Source organism: Aphelocoma coerulescens, chromosome 1 (genome assembly GCF_041296385.1).
Source record: "Aphelocoma coerulescens isolate FSJ_1873_10779 chromosome 1, UR_Acoe_1.0, whole genome shotgun sequence".
In the NCBI taxonomy this organism is placed as follows: Eukaryota; Metazoa; Chordata; class Aves; order Passeriformes; family Corvidae; genus Aphelocoma; species Aphelocoma coerulescens.
Genome location: NC_091013.1, coordinates 94291623 through 94306371, shown reverse-complemented (window position 1 = coordinate 94306371; position 14749 = coordinate 94291623). Strand labels below are relative to the sequence as shown.

The 14749-nt window shown below is 42.1% G+C and overlaps 1 protein-coding gene across 1 annotated transcript in view; it reads left to right on the top strand.

The window, feature by feature from the left end:
- The first annotated feature begins 924 nt into the window (after positions 1 to 924).
- CASR (calcium sensing receptor) overlaps positions 925 to 14749 on the top strand; it is a 72874-nt gene continuing 59049 nt past the window's right edge. Inside the window, exon 1 of the mRNA XM_069019030.1 lies at positions 925 to 1077. The gene's annotated coding sequence lies outside the window, so the exon portion shown is untranslated. The remainder of the gene's footprint in view (positions 1078 to 14749) is intronic.

Sequence of the window (14749 nt, the reverse complement as noted above, 5' to 3'; positions counted from 1 at the left end):
ACTAGTATACTGCAACTCTAACAACATTTTTGTTGCTATTATTTGGCAAAGGAAAACTGTATTTCTCAGGACAGATCCAAACCTCTAAGGCTGGGTCGCAGGATGGTACCAGAGTCTGAGTATAGGGCTACATGCTACATTTCCTTAAAAAAAGCATTTTATGGGGTTAAGAGTTTTTAGATACAAACTGTATAATGATCCCAAAACACAGTGTTGCTCTCAAACAACGTTGACAGATTTTTGGGCTTGGAAAGCAGTGTAATAGTGTGCTACCATATAATAATGAAAACATTTTGTTCTCTGCATTTCAGTTCTTAAGATCCGAATCAACTGGTGGGTATAGCAGATCTGCAGCTGTAAAAATCTGCATAACCACACCACAGTTTAACTGTACAGAGCAAGATGAGGATTTTCATCTTCAAGAAATACAAGTCTCTGATGCCTTTACTGTGCGAGCTTCGGGTACCAGGAAACAATATAACAGGAGATCAAACTTTTTCATTGTGATCTGGAAGAAGACCCCAGTCTTGAAAACTGAGCGAGCAATGCTTTCCTTTATTTTTTTTTCTTCCCCCATAGTAGCGTCCTGCTGCAGGGTTAAGTACCCATGTGCCAACCTGTCGAGTGCCGCTGCACGGGGAGCCGCGGGGTCAGCCGAACCCCGAAGCCTGGCTGCGGGGAGGCTCATGGAGAGGTATCCGACTTCCCTGAGCCTCCTGGGCGGTACGCGCGGTGCCCTGCCCGGGGACGCCGCTACCTGCGGGGCAGCGCGGGGCGGCGCGGAGCGAGGAGCGCCCGGGCGGATCCCCGCGGTCGCCGCCACCGCCCGCCCCGCCTTGCGTGGCCCGTGGGAGCGGGCCCGGGTGCCGGAGGCGGCGGGGAGGGCTGGGACGGGGCCCTGGCCAGGGGTTTCTCTCCCCCACCCCCTCCTCCCCTCGCCGCCGGTTCCCGTGAGGCTGCAAGTGCCGCCGCGGCAGCTGGGGGGCCGGCGGGGGATGCTGATGCCGCTGCCCTGCCCAGCGCCGGAGTGAGGGCAGGAGCTGGTGGCGGCAGGAGCAGCCCCGGCAGCGGGACGAGGTGAGCGGGGCGCGGGCCCGCGGGGCAGGTGGGTGCGCGCCCGGGATGGGAGCGGGGCCGGGGCGCGCAGCTCTCCCGCCGGGACCAGCCCGCCAGCGCTGGGGGCACACGGGGAAGCGACGGTCGGGGAGAGCTGCGCAGCTCTGCGCTCTGGCTTTGGGGTGCAGAAACCTGGAGCAGCAGAGCCCCTGGCCAGGCGGGCTGCGGAGCGAGCCGAAGGCGGCAGGGAGCCGGGGGCACTTCAGGCTGAGCACGGCCGGCCATGCCAGAGGCAGACGAAATTCCACGGAGGGACCCCTCCGCCTCCCCTCCCCAAATCTTGGGCAGGGTGGTTTCTGATACATGTAGGATCAGGCGAAAGGAGAAATTTCCGTAGAGCTCTGAGGTGTTTTCTCTGGCTGAAGTTATCTAGAAATAACATTGAAGGGGAAGAACAGTAATTCGTAACAAAACTTTAAAGAGCAACAAGTTGTTTTACTGAAATCACACGCTCTGGGAAAAACAAATCACCTCACTGATCCTGATAGAAAGTAGCTAATGCCAGTATCTTGAAAACCGATTTATAACACAATTACGAGTTTCTGAAGCCCCTATCACTGTTCAAAACAAATTTCACCACGTGTCTGAAGAGAGTTTTTGAGAAGTCCTGAATCTGCCCTTGAAATCTTCATTTTTACCTATGTAAATATAGGATATGATATTTAAATTATTTTCGTGTTTGTTTGAAATGTTTCTCTTTTTGCTGATTTTTTTTTTCCTACTTGAAACAGGTGGTCCATTTTGCACCGCCCTCCTGCTCCCTCTCAGGCTCTGTCCCCCAAAACCACCTCTGTGTGCCTTTCTGTGCGGTCGTGGTGCAAACTAGATTAATCTTGTTGGACACTCTGGGCTGGATTCAGAGGAGCAGAGGAGGAGGCTAGTAGGGCAAGTAGCCCTACGTCTCCCATCTCTGGCCAGTGCAGTTCTCCTGTTTGGTCATGTGTCATGGAGGAGAGTGACTTTGCAGGCTTTTCCCGATTTCCCCTTTTGAGTAGCGTCTCTATCACAGTCGAGACTTTTTTGCCTCCTACTCGAGTTTCACCACCTGGTGTAAATGCAGAGAGGATGTGCTGGGAGGGGCAAGGTCAGGGGAGTATCAGTGAGGCGTTGCTAAGGCTATTTCCCAGGCACTGTAGTGCCCCTGACGATGTTTATGCTAATTGTGGAAACTAGAGCCCTTAACTCCTGTTCTTGATTTAGTCTGAGGCTGGGCAGTTGAGCACTCTTTTCACTTACTGTCCTGTGCTTCTCCCCTCACCATGCTGCAGGACTAAGGTCTCTTTTCAATGAGAAATAGAAGTTCAAGCCCCAAGAACCAAATCCGTTTCTGTGGTCTGTGTGTTCACTGGGGTCTGGCCATTGATCCCTGTGTTGTGAAGACTGAATTCTTACATCTCTTCTAGCTGTGAGAGTGGAAAAATTAGTTGGATGATTATTAGGAATATGTTTAACTGAACAGTGGTGGTGGCTGTTCAGATGAAATACTATGCCAAAATCTAGTTTGCATTCAATTGATGTTATTGAAGTTGTTAAAAAGTAATTTTTTTTAAAGACTGACTATGGCAGCTTAGCAACTAGAAACCATACAAAGCATCCCAAAGTAATTTCTTTTATTCTAGGACATGACAAGGCTGATGTTTGGAGACATCTATAAAATTATTAGATCCTAATGCAGAGCCCAAGTCTGTGTCAAATCTCTTCCCAGTATTTGACAGCAGAGTGTTCTACCCTTAGCCTCTCAGAAAGGCCAGTGATGGAGTGAGTGATATGCAGGCAAAATTCCGACATCATTCTCAAAGTATCAATAGAGCGATATTGACAGAAAAGGTTGAACAGCTACCTCCTGTGTTAAACTTTATGGCTCAATGGAAGAATTCAGATCCCACATCTGTCAGCCTGACACCCTATCCACTATTCTCAAACCCCAGTATTTTCTTGGTATTTGATAATATTAGTAGGATTATCTTCTGAATTATGAGCAAAAATGTCAAGTGAGAGAGGGGGACCTTTTCAGTTCGCTCTCATTCCATCTGCATGTTGGTTGGAAGCTGTTGCATCTATTGTTGGTTTCAAACAACCTCTTCTGCATAAATTGACAGCTTTTCTCAGTCACTTATTAACTGCAAGAGTGCAGAATTCTTTACCTGTGCTAATTTGTGCCAACGATTTTAAGAAGATTGTTGACACCAAGTAGACTGAGGGAGGACATTGACAGAGAGGAGGTAGCTTTAGAACCAAAATCTTCTCTGCTGATGTTTCAGGGCTAATTCCATGTAAGCACATTTTTTTGTTCAGCTGAGAAAGTTAGGTGAGATGAACTGCCCAGCTCACAAAACATGAGAGATTATGATCTCTTCATGCCTACATGAAATGATGGTGAAGGCAACATGATCTAGTGACTCAGTGGTAAAGGCCTTTCCAGAACCTGTTCTGGACTTGGACACTGACCTCAGACAAACCATTTTCTTTCTGTTTTCCTGTTTCAAAAGTGAGGATAAGAACTGTACCTCACAGGGCATTGTTAGAAATACCTGGGTTAGAAACAGGGGTTTCTAAAGCACACTGGAATTTCAATGCAAAACACTTTGCATTATTTTATGGTATGTTTGACATATGAGATCAGGCAAAGCAGAGGGGCTCAAAAGTATCTGATCCTTTTTCCCTCCATTTTCAGGACGATTCAACTGACTGTTGTGGTGCAAAAGGGTTGGTTGACCACTTCTCTGATGTGCAGCCTTCGGGTGGTCCTTATAGCTAGAACCCCTGGGTCTGAAACCAACTTTATTGATCTAAATCCATTTTGGAGTTAGAGGGAAAACTTTATGGTACTGAACTTTTAATTTTTATTCATTAATAGTTAGTTTGGGGCACTTGGGGTTGGGCTATTAACCTGCCTCTGCCTCCACTGCCTGGAATAGAGACTACTTAGTGTTGAATACTTTGGTTGACAAGATACAGAGCACCTGGGTGAGTGTCTGATATGGGTAAAGCAGTTAGTAAGTGCCTGGGTCGTGATTTTTGATTCTTGAACAATACAGGGGGAGGGAAGGAAGGGAAGGGTGTATAAAACCCAGCTGTGACATTGCAGATATAGATATGCAATATTCTCTTGAGCAGAATGTGAGGGCCATTGTGTGCTCAGTTTGGAGACAGACTTGAACCAGTGCTCCTCTGGAGCAGTCAGATTGCAAGTACCTGTGGTTAATGGTGGCACTGTGCATGCTACAGTGACCATTCCGACACAGTGCACAGGGAGTGGGAATCTGTGATGACACACGCAGAGAGGAGAAAAGGAAGAGAAAAGAAAGAAGAATGGGGAAGGGAAAAGAGACAGAAGGCAAGGGTGGCAATGATCCTAGCAAAGGGAACATTTTCCAGTAAGCAGTTCTGAATGTGATGTAAAAAATAACAACTGAAAGTTTTATTTTACTACACAGAGCCCAAATTCTTCCTTTGATCTCTGTACAAGCTTCCTTTTGGCATCTGTGGGAGATCAGTGGAGAGTAAGGAGTCTTGAATTTATGATGCAGCCTGTAGACAGTCATGAAATGAAATTCAGTCCTCTCAAAAAATGATTACATAGCCGTGAGTCAACCAGAAGGTACATGCATGGTTCTGAAATAAATAATAAAAGTCAGTCAACACAAAGACATCTCACAACCAAAATAGGAGGTAAGTTATGCGAATACTCTGTTCATTGCAGCTAGACTGTTGGCGTCTGCTTGAAAAAGTTAACTCGGTGACCATGATCATGTCTACAGGGATTCCTTGATGGACTTTTTTTCTGTAATAGTTTGCACAGATACACTATTTTTGAGACATTAAACAGTATTCAGCATCTAAAACCAGTTATTTCAGCTTACTAAGTTTAGGAACACATTAAGTGACCTCTAATGAGTAAAAATAAATTCTCTACAACACTTTCTTAAATTATGGGATCTGTGTAGTAAATTTTAATAATTAAACTTGCTACTGGAAAATAGCAATATAGGAGCTTTAAAAGATAGATAACAGATGCACCAACCTGTCAGCACACCAAATACACAGGAAATTATTAAGAGAGTTGATTTCATGATTTTTTTCAAATGTTTAACGTGAATAATCAACATATATATGGGTCTATTAATCTACAGAAAGATCACTTTAAAGAATTTGACCTTTGATGCTTCTCTTTGCCTATTGGGCTGCTGCTATACTTGGACACTTGATGTCTTGAATTAAAACATTGAGAAACTAGGGGTCTTTACATACATCCTATAAGAAGCAGAACACTTAGTGGCAACTCAAAGTAAAATCTAATACTGAAGTGTTGCTATAAATTATTCCTGCTGTAAGCAGCTCTGCTGACTTTCTGCCTTCAGTCAGCAAGTCCTTCCAGCAGCACTACACTGCTCAGAGTCTGATGGGTTTTGTAAGCAATGGGGCTGTTCACCTGATACTTGTCTTCACTTAGGAGAACATATTGTAAACTAGAATAGTGGTCTACAGTATGCTCTGCAAACAGAAAAGAGAGCTGGTTCCTGCCATAGAGTGCTGAAGTTGTCTTAGGCAGATTAGGTTAAGGAGATTAAAGACTCTCCATCTTTCAATTTCATGTCGTCTCCTCAAGGCAGAGCTGAACAGTTGTTGTCCTTTCCTCCAAGAAGTACTATCTAACCTGTATTTTCTGCTTTCTGCTCTCTGTGCTTTCTTTTTACCTTGTAGCCCTAATCTTCTGGAAAAGGAGGACATTTATTCCCCATTCCTGTTTCTCTACCTTCTAGCTCACCCATGGCCTGGCAGCATTAATTAAGCATTTACTTGTGAAGTTTGTTTCAGAACTGCCTGTGTAAAGGAACATTGCTAAAGACAAGCTGTTGCATGAATGGAATACTGTGGGGGGATTTCCTCTAGCCCCATTATTCCAGACTCCTACCAACTAGACATGGAAGCATAAGGGGTGGGAGCAGACTGGTTGTTCCAGTGAATGCAAGAGATATTTGTCTCTCATACTCACTGTTAGTGTCAAAGTGTTCACCAAACTTAGGAGCTCCATGGAACCATCCTCTCATGGCTGTGTGCACATGAGCCATTGCACAAAACTCCACAGTGACAAGGGAAAAGGGAAGTTGAGGTCTGGTGGTGATGGAGTTCATCAGTGAATTTACAGATTAGGGACCTGGGTATCACACAGGTATTTGCACCCTTTCATCTTCACAGAAAGATTCAGGTACCTTTAAAATTTTCAGTGAGTACCATTTCAGGTGCACAGAGTAGATCTTTTGCAGGTCCTGTGTCGCATCTGCCAGATGCTGCAGTTATCTCTGATATTCTAGCAAGGCACAGTGTAGGCAAGTTTAAATGTCTGGACTAGTGCCTCAGTAGCAGGTGTTTGCGGCAGGGATTACTTTGTTATTCCCATTTTCTTCCATGTTTCACCTCACTGCTGCCTTTGCCACACACAAAGCACATTTCTGCTCAGTTCTTTGACACTGCCTGTAATCCTATTGTGGGAAGCCTTGACTGAATGGGTCCACATGTACCACGCTCAGCCTACTAGGGTAGTTGCTTCCAAGACGACCCATTTAACTCTACATGTTTTTTAACATTTTGAACTTATACCTAATCACAATTGGTACTCACTGGGACCTTTTGACTAACCCTGGGCAAGCCAGCTGTCCAAGTCCTGCAACAAAGATCCAGTTTTCAGATCCCTCTGTTACATTTTAGAACATGGTCTACATTAAGCCTTTGAGGAGAATTTCAGCTAAGCAAGTACCAAGCAGTACACTCTACACTAGATATCATTCTTTCTATATGAGTGTTCTGTAAGTATTTTGAATTGTGGAGGTAGTCCTTACAGGAACTTTGTGCTGGAAAGACAACAATCTGCTCAAAGGACAACTAATCTATGCCACATATAAGTCCCACCGCTATTTTATGCCTTCTGCATAGCCATATTTTTTTTAAGACTGTCATGTTCTTGCACAAATTATAAAATGTCATACCCTGCTGATGAATTTCCTCCATTTAGTGGCCTTCAGTATAGGAAAAACACATAGATGTATAAAGCAAGCTGTAACACTAAATCTTCTGCTGCCTGTGTTTATTATTTCAGGGAACCTGCCTACAGTCCTTATCTCACCTTAGGGTGGTGACTGTAATTCTCCTGGTTTATGTATTAGAGATTGAAAGGGCTGGATCCAGTTAGTGAATGACAAACTGGGTATAAAAGTCTGGTTTCTAAACAACAGAAATAGGTTCCACTTTTTGTGCCCCAATGTCTTTTAAGTACATTACTCCATATGATATCCTTGTCTAAAGCATTGTAATGAGGTTACAAACACAAACATCATCAGTGAAGTGTGAATATATATGAGTGTATAAACATAAATTCTTTGTATCTTTTAGACTTCTGTCTTTAACAAATGCACTGATGGCATATTTTGCTGCTTTTACTTCCCAGGATAGTCCTGGTTTGAGTAATTTCAGCAGCTAGCTAGGGTACAATTACTGCTGCTTTCATTTCTTAGGAAGCAGTGTTTACATAGTTAATGGCCTCTGGTGTGTCATGTCCATTTTCATACTGAAGCCTTTGAAAGCATCAGTCGATCAGAAAGCTGTACTTAAACAGGCCTTTATCCTCCCTTCTCCACAGATAGACCACATACTTTGAATACTCTGCCTGGGAGCTTTCAGCTGAGAGATTTGAGCAGTGTCTCTCCACGAAGTGGTGCAGGATGCACAGTATCAGTGTACTGGCTTGCAGAGATGAGATCCCAATCCTCTAGGCTTAAGTAGCAGCTGAATGACACTTCTGGGGCTGGAAAATTCTTTGTGCCTAAAGAGGGTGATAACTATCTCAAGAACTTTCGAGGACCTGAGCTTCAGTTCTTCAGTGTTAATAACTGCAACCCCTTCCTCTTCTGGAGCTTCTGCAACACTTGCTGTATTTGTTTTACTCTACTTAAGCACTGAAGTTTTGGTTCACAGCCATGAAAGGCAGAGGTGTTTAGTTTAAATAGAAAACTGAGGTTCAAATGAAACCACATGGTGTCTGATCACCCAAGTCACAGGTACATTCTTGCTGAGTTTGGGCTCTGACCATGGGTGCATCAGGAGCTCTGTGGCTGGAATCTGACGCAGGTGTGATCAGTCACCATATACTGGAAATAGCCAGAATGAAGTAGATTGAGTATTTGGTAGTTGTTTTGCTTTACTTATTTTTATTGCTTCCATAGGGTCTATTTCAGTTTTCAGTTGGTAAACAGGAATTTTATGAAGGACAAGAAAAACTGGACACTTTTAATGGGAAGGAACTCGGTACAATCAGAAATGTCCCTACATTCTGGTCATTGTCAGAGGTGAGCAATATGGAGAGAAATGCAGTGGTTCTCTTGGACTTCCTGCGTGCAGTGACAGAGCTGAAAGTATGAAGGTAGATGCCTGGATCAGGCCATTTTCCCCTACTTGTCAAACTGGAATTGCTCTAGCTGAAGTAGGACATGTCTGATGTTATATCATCAGCACACAACTGGCAGCACAGTGCAATGAGAGATGCTGCAAAGTTAGCACTGAACCCAGCAGCAGTGAGAGGATCTGGAGCACATGTGGAGACCTGACAAGAGGCAGCAGTGGGGTGGGAATTGAGGCAGACAGAGAGCTGGCACTGTCTGCTGTCTCACAAACCTGCCTAAGGGAAATGTGGGAAGAACACCATCCCTATCGGAGTGAATAGGGTCAACAAGGCGAAACAAGGGACTGTGAGGCTGAGTGCTCCCCACTTGTTGTTTGTATGAGGATGAGATGCTCTCCCTATGCCCGTTTCCTTTCTCCCCTAATAACTTATTTCTTGCATTGTACATCAAAATGTATTTGTAGAAATAGACTTATTGCCTGCTAGTGGCACTGAGGCATAGCACTTAATTTTCCTTGGTTCTAGGTAGGGACTATTGCTAGTTATAGCTGCAGATGATCATATTTCTAAGAACCTTTAGGTTGGTGATGGTGCCCAGCAGATGACACTGAAGATCCCCGTGACATTCTGCGAGAAGAGACCATTGACAAAAATTGTTATTGAGGAACAGATTATTTTAATGCCACGATATCAAAATAGTGTAAATGACTTATCCTAAAATTATTTATTTTTCCTTGAAGTGTTACAGCTTTGCCAAAATGCCTTTCCTATAAGCAATGCCATGACATTGTTAATATTTGCAGTTTTTAAAGTGAAAATCTTATTCTGGAGGGGATTTGTAGCAGTCTCATTTTCTTATTCAATACCTCCATTGCGATGTTTATCAGGGCTATAGCTGCAGTTACTAAAGTCTAAAACAAATCTTGGTACTGTAATTTCTATTAACATTGCAAAACTGGCAGAGCTGACACAACAATTTATATCCTCTCTCTTCATGTACCTTGCCCAAAGAATTACTGACGTGTAACTGAGAACTGTTGACAGTTGTGCCAACAACCCGGGGGATGCAGAAGACTGTAGGTGACACCGAGGGTGCAGTTTGTCCTTACAATTTCCTGTTGCTGTTAGCAATTTACAAACTGGCAGGTAGGTTTGGAGGGATGTCCATTAAAAACAATAACATCTTGTAAGTTATAAGAAATACACTTGCACGCAACACATGTGGACTATTAAGATTTTGTTTTTATAGGCAGTGTTTGAAACAACCCTACATTATATGGCCTTGTTTGAAAGGTCTCTCATAGTAAATCAAAACACACTGAAATAGCTGTCTCAGAAATAAGAAAGCTTGACTTGATAGAGCTAGAATTTAAACATACAATTCCAGACAGTAAAAAAGTTGACAACAGCTTGGCACCCAGATACTGTGTTTCATCCAGAGATCTGAAAGAGCTTTTAAAAATGTCTAATTACAGTGTAGCAAGTTCCCATTTTGTATCAAGGATTATCAAAGTAGAAAAAATGCACAACTATAATTTTCAGGTTCAGATTTCTATTGTTGGGTGCTTAGGTTCACATTCATGTGATTGATCAAAATATAGGTTTAAATGGCAACTTACATTCAATTTTGAAAAATGATCTGATTTCTAGGCCCAGAGATTGAAAGGAGGAATTTTTGATAAGCATTTGAAACATGCAAAAGCCTAAATATTTTGTTTCTCACTGGGATTCCTCCTTTTTTCTTCTTTTCTTTTGATGATTTTTCTCTGGCTTTAGACAGTAATTGCCAGTTAATGTATCTCTGTGATGCTCACACTAATATTACACCACCTTCTTCAGAAGCAAAGCAACTATAAAAATCATTCAAGTATCTAATAACCTTACAGCTAGGAAGGAGAGTTCATAAGTCTCAGTTAAGCATGGAATGCAGCAGTGCTGCTGTATACCTAACAATGCACATTTCCTTGCTAAATTAACGACTTTAGGTGAGCAAGAGCTCACATCCTATTGGGGAAAGGGATTATGAGGCCTACATCTCTTAATTAAGAGAACATGATTTCACTAAAAGAGCTGGCAGTAGGGTTAGATAATTCATGGCTCTCATCTTTTCCTTTCGATGCTGCGGGCTGATAGAAATTGAACACAGTGGCCTGTTGGAAACATAGAATGGTTTGAGTTGGAAACAGCCTTAAAGATCATTCCATTCCAACCTCCCTGCCATGGAAAAGGGCACCTCCCATCAGACCAGGGTGCTCAAAATCCCATCCAACCTGGCCTTGAACACTTCCAGTGATGGGGCATCCACAGCTTTTCTGGACAACCTGCTCCAGTGTCTCATCACCCTCAAAAGGAAGAATTTTTCCCTAATATCTAATCTAAACATTTTTCAGTTTAAGACCATCTCCTCTCCTATAGTCACTATATCTCCTTGTAAGAAGTCTCTCTCCAGCTGTCTTGTAGCCCTTTTTTTACTGGAAGGCTGCCATATGGTGGCCCTCAGACTTCCCTGTTCCAGCCTTCTTATGTCAGAGGCCCCAGAGCTGGATGCTGCACTCCAGGTGGGGTCTGAAAGTGGAGTAGAGAGGGAGAATGATCTTCCTTGACCTGGTGGCCAGCCAGGATGTGGTTGGTTGTCAGGGCTGGAAGTGCACATTGCTGGGTCATGTCAGTCTTCTCATCCACCAACACCCCCAAGGCCTCCTCGAGCTGCTTTCAGTTGCCTTGCCTGTGCACTCTGCCTGTCTTGCCTGTATACTAAGCCTAGTTTAAACTAAAGTGCTCTAAGTTAATATTATGGCATTGTTTCATTCAAAAAGTTCATGGAGGAGAGCTTTTCAGTTGAGATGTTTCTAAAATCCAGAGACCTATTTCCTTGGTACTAGCTGGTTCACTTAATGTTTCCTGTACTTGGAGAAAACACCTGAGGAAATTAAAGTTCACCTTCTTCCTGTGGTCCTCAGTTACCAAATACCCTGCTGGAACCCCAGGCAAGTGGGTGATTGTTAGAGCAGTCCTGTTGCTACACTGTGGCATGCAGGGCTGGGGCTGGCCTCTCTGTGTGTTGCTAGATTTGGGCAACTACAAGGATGACATAAAGCCATTTTTGTTTCACCTTTGCTGGTCTTATGCCAAGAACAGCTTGGAGAACCTGGGCATGACTTGTACAGCAACATTTACTTCTGTGTAATTGTTTGCTGCAGCACGTAGTCTCTTCTCAGTCAACTGTTTAAACTATGGGTGGTAACAGATGCTTAGAGTCATTGCTTTCTGCTATCTTTAATTTTTATTAACAAAGCAATAAAATCCTTATCTGTATGGATTGTGTAAATCATAAAGAGGCAAAAAATAAACCCCTCTTCCACAGTTTATTTAGTTTGAAAAGCACTCTGCAGTCCTGAGATCTGTTTAACATGGTGCATGTTTACAGTGCAACCTAAACAGTTAAGAGTAATAATTACATTCAAAAATATACAGATGTCCTTACTCTGAGCAAAATTCATAACTATATCAAATTGCAAACCTTATCCTAATTCTCACTCACTATATCTCTGGTTTTCCTAAATGCCTAAAGAAAGAGGATCAATTTGATAACTGAGCTGTCCTTCTTACATTATCTTCTTGGACCATTTCCACAGAAATATTCTGCATGTTCCAAGACTCTACATTGATACATATAAAACTACAGTAACAGCTGCTTGACATGATATTATTCTAGGAATACTTATGGCTGTGTAAACACAGATTGTGTGATAAAGTGGCTCTCAGTTGAAAAATCAAAAGGTCATTCTCATTCATTCTATACTGAGATGAAAAAAACTGATGAATAGAGCAGTACAGACTTCAGCTCATGTTGTGAAAATGAACTAGTTATTTCTTCAACCTAGTCCTAGGTCATGTGCTTCCATGACGGAAGTTATTTCAACTCATTTATATAAAATAGCAAAGTAATCCTTCAGGTTCAATTGTGATTTGAGGAAAAACTCCTGCTCCCTGGCTACAGGGTGATTTAATCATGCATAAGTAATTGGGTAATTACAAAAGAAATATAGGTAAAATTGAAGGCAGGTTCTGAAATTTTAATTAGCTTTACACAGATTTTAGTATTTGTTTAGAAATTTGTATTGGGAATCAATTTAGTATACAGTTCTTCAAGTCATATTAGCTTTTCCTTGGTCTTTAATTGTTGTTAGTTTGGAAATCAGAAAGCATGTGCATGACTATTGGATCCTTTTAAATCACACAGTATCAAGAGAAAGGAAGCTTGTCAAGTGTTGTTTGTCTGGACATCTTTTTTGCACTCACAAATTAGAGCAGAGTTTGAACCTTTGTTCAAAGCTATGTCCTCTTTTAATCCAGCTCCTGGCTTCTGGGACTCTGCATTTTTCAAACGCTGCCCCTGCATTTCCTGTTGTCACACCTTCCCCACACTGCAAGTTTGATTCAGTCCTCTTGCTGTGTGGTCTGACCATTGGCAAAGCATGTGTGGAGGTTCATGCTCTGCAGGTGAGATATGTGTTCTTCAGCCCAGGTTAAAACACCAGTTTTTGAGACCTGAGCCAGGCACCTGAGCAGACTGCCAGCATGTTCACAAATCAAAACAGCAGATTCTTGTGGTTCTCTTTGAATAGGAAAGAGGGAGACTGAGGATATTGTGGATTATACTGCTCCAAAGAAGAAGTGAGGGTAGGATTTGACAGAGAAAGTGAAATTATGTAAATCAAATCGTGGAAGTATATAAAAGTTATATAGGGAATTTCTTACTTTCAGGTAATTTCTTCATTTCCTATTATCAGTCACTGTAGCTGTCTTTATTCAGCAATGTGTTTTGCTGTAGCTCTATTGGAAATAGATCTATATTTATAGGTCTACATATTTATGGGTCCATATAAGACACTTTGGCTTAGGGAAAGCTGATCTAACTGCAATGATTGATCCATTTCAAGAGGTGTCAAATGCATTAACAGTAAACGGTGCTTGAACAGAAACCTGTCTCAAGGCCTGAACCTCTTAATGTGATGGACCTGTGTAACCATACTGATTTGGAATCTCTGCCCTTGCAAATGAGACATTGGGGGTTTTTCCATAAAGGAACAGCAGGCTGACAAACACTCAAAGACACATTGATAGGTTTATGTGTTTCTAAATACATAAATACATGAAATACCTGAATATTAACCTATGTTTATAAATTCAGAAATATTAATCAGCCTAATACAAAAATATGAGTAACTGTGGTGTCTGATTCATAGCTCTCAGTTGAAGGTATGATGACAAACACCCATGGTAAGCACAATTGACTGAAAATTTGCTCACCTTTGAAAAAGAAAAAGGAGGAGTTGAACTTTGGTTCCTGGATTTCAGCAGAGCAGTCCTCATTTTCTGTCTCCTGAGTACAGTTTGAGCATTGAGTCTTCCTGATGGTCTTAACACGTGCACAGTAATATGGTTGGGAAACATACCCAGCTACGTCCTTCAGTCAGGTTAGACAGAAAATCAGTGTGGATTTTTAAAAACACCCTTGATATGTATGTCAGTAAGTATGTCAGAAAATTTAACCACTGAAAATTTACTGGCCCAGGAATACAGCAGGCTTGCCAAAATTGGTTTTTTAAAAGTAGTGATGTTTAGTCATAGCAGTAAGAATATTCATTGCTAATGATGACACTGATAGAAACATGAAGTCCTTTTGCCTCAGTGCTTAGAGAACTTAAAATTGTTGGAGATGATGATGGGGCCTGAGGTGGGAGGTTAACTATCCCAGTTCATTGTGTCTTTTTCTGAAATGAGCAGTGATGATTTCTGCTGGAGAGAGAACATGGGCAAGTTATAGATAGGTGAGAATACATTATTTTTTTTCTGTTTGTATATAAATTTTGGTGTACACTGTGATACTGGGAAGCTACTAATAAAAGTAATATGCTCTTGTAGTTGTCACCTCTTAATAATCTCTCTCTAAAATAAATCATGGATTTTTTCTTTCTGGCTCTCCAGAGAACTCTTTGCTGTTTTCCTCTAAACTCTGAAGACAAGATCCCTTGATACTGATGTTCCAGACAGAGCTATTAGATCTGAGCCTCCAGACACAGAAATTGAATTTACAGGCTTGATATTGTAAGGCTTCAAAGAGCCAAAGGGGTGGAGAGAGACTGGCATGAAATAGCACACTTTTTCTCAGTTTCACTTCTGGGAAATTAAATAAACATTTAGAAATAAAATCATGAAAGCATTTTTTTTAAT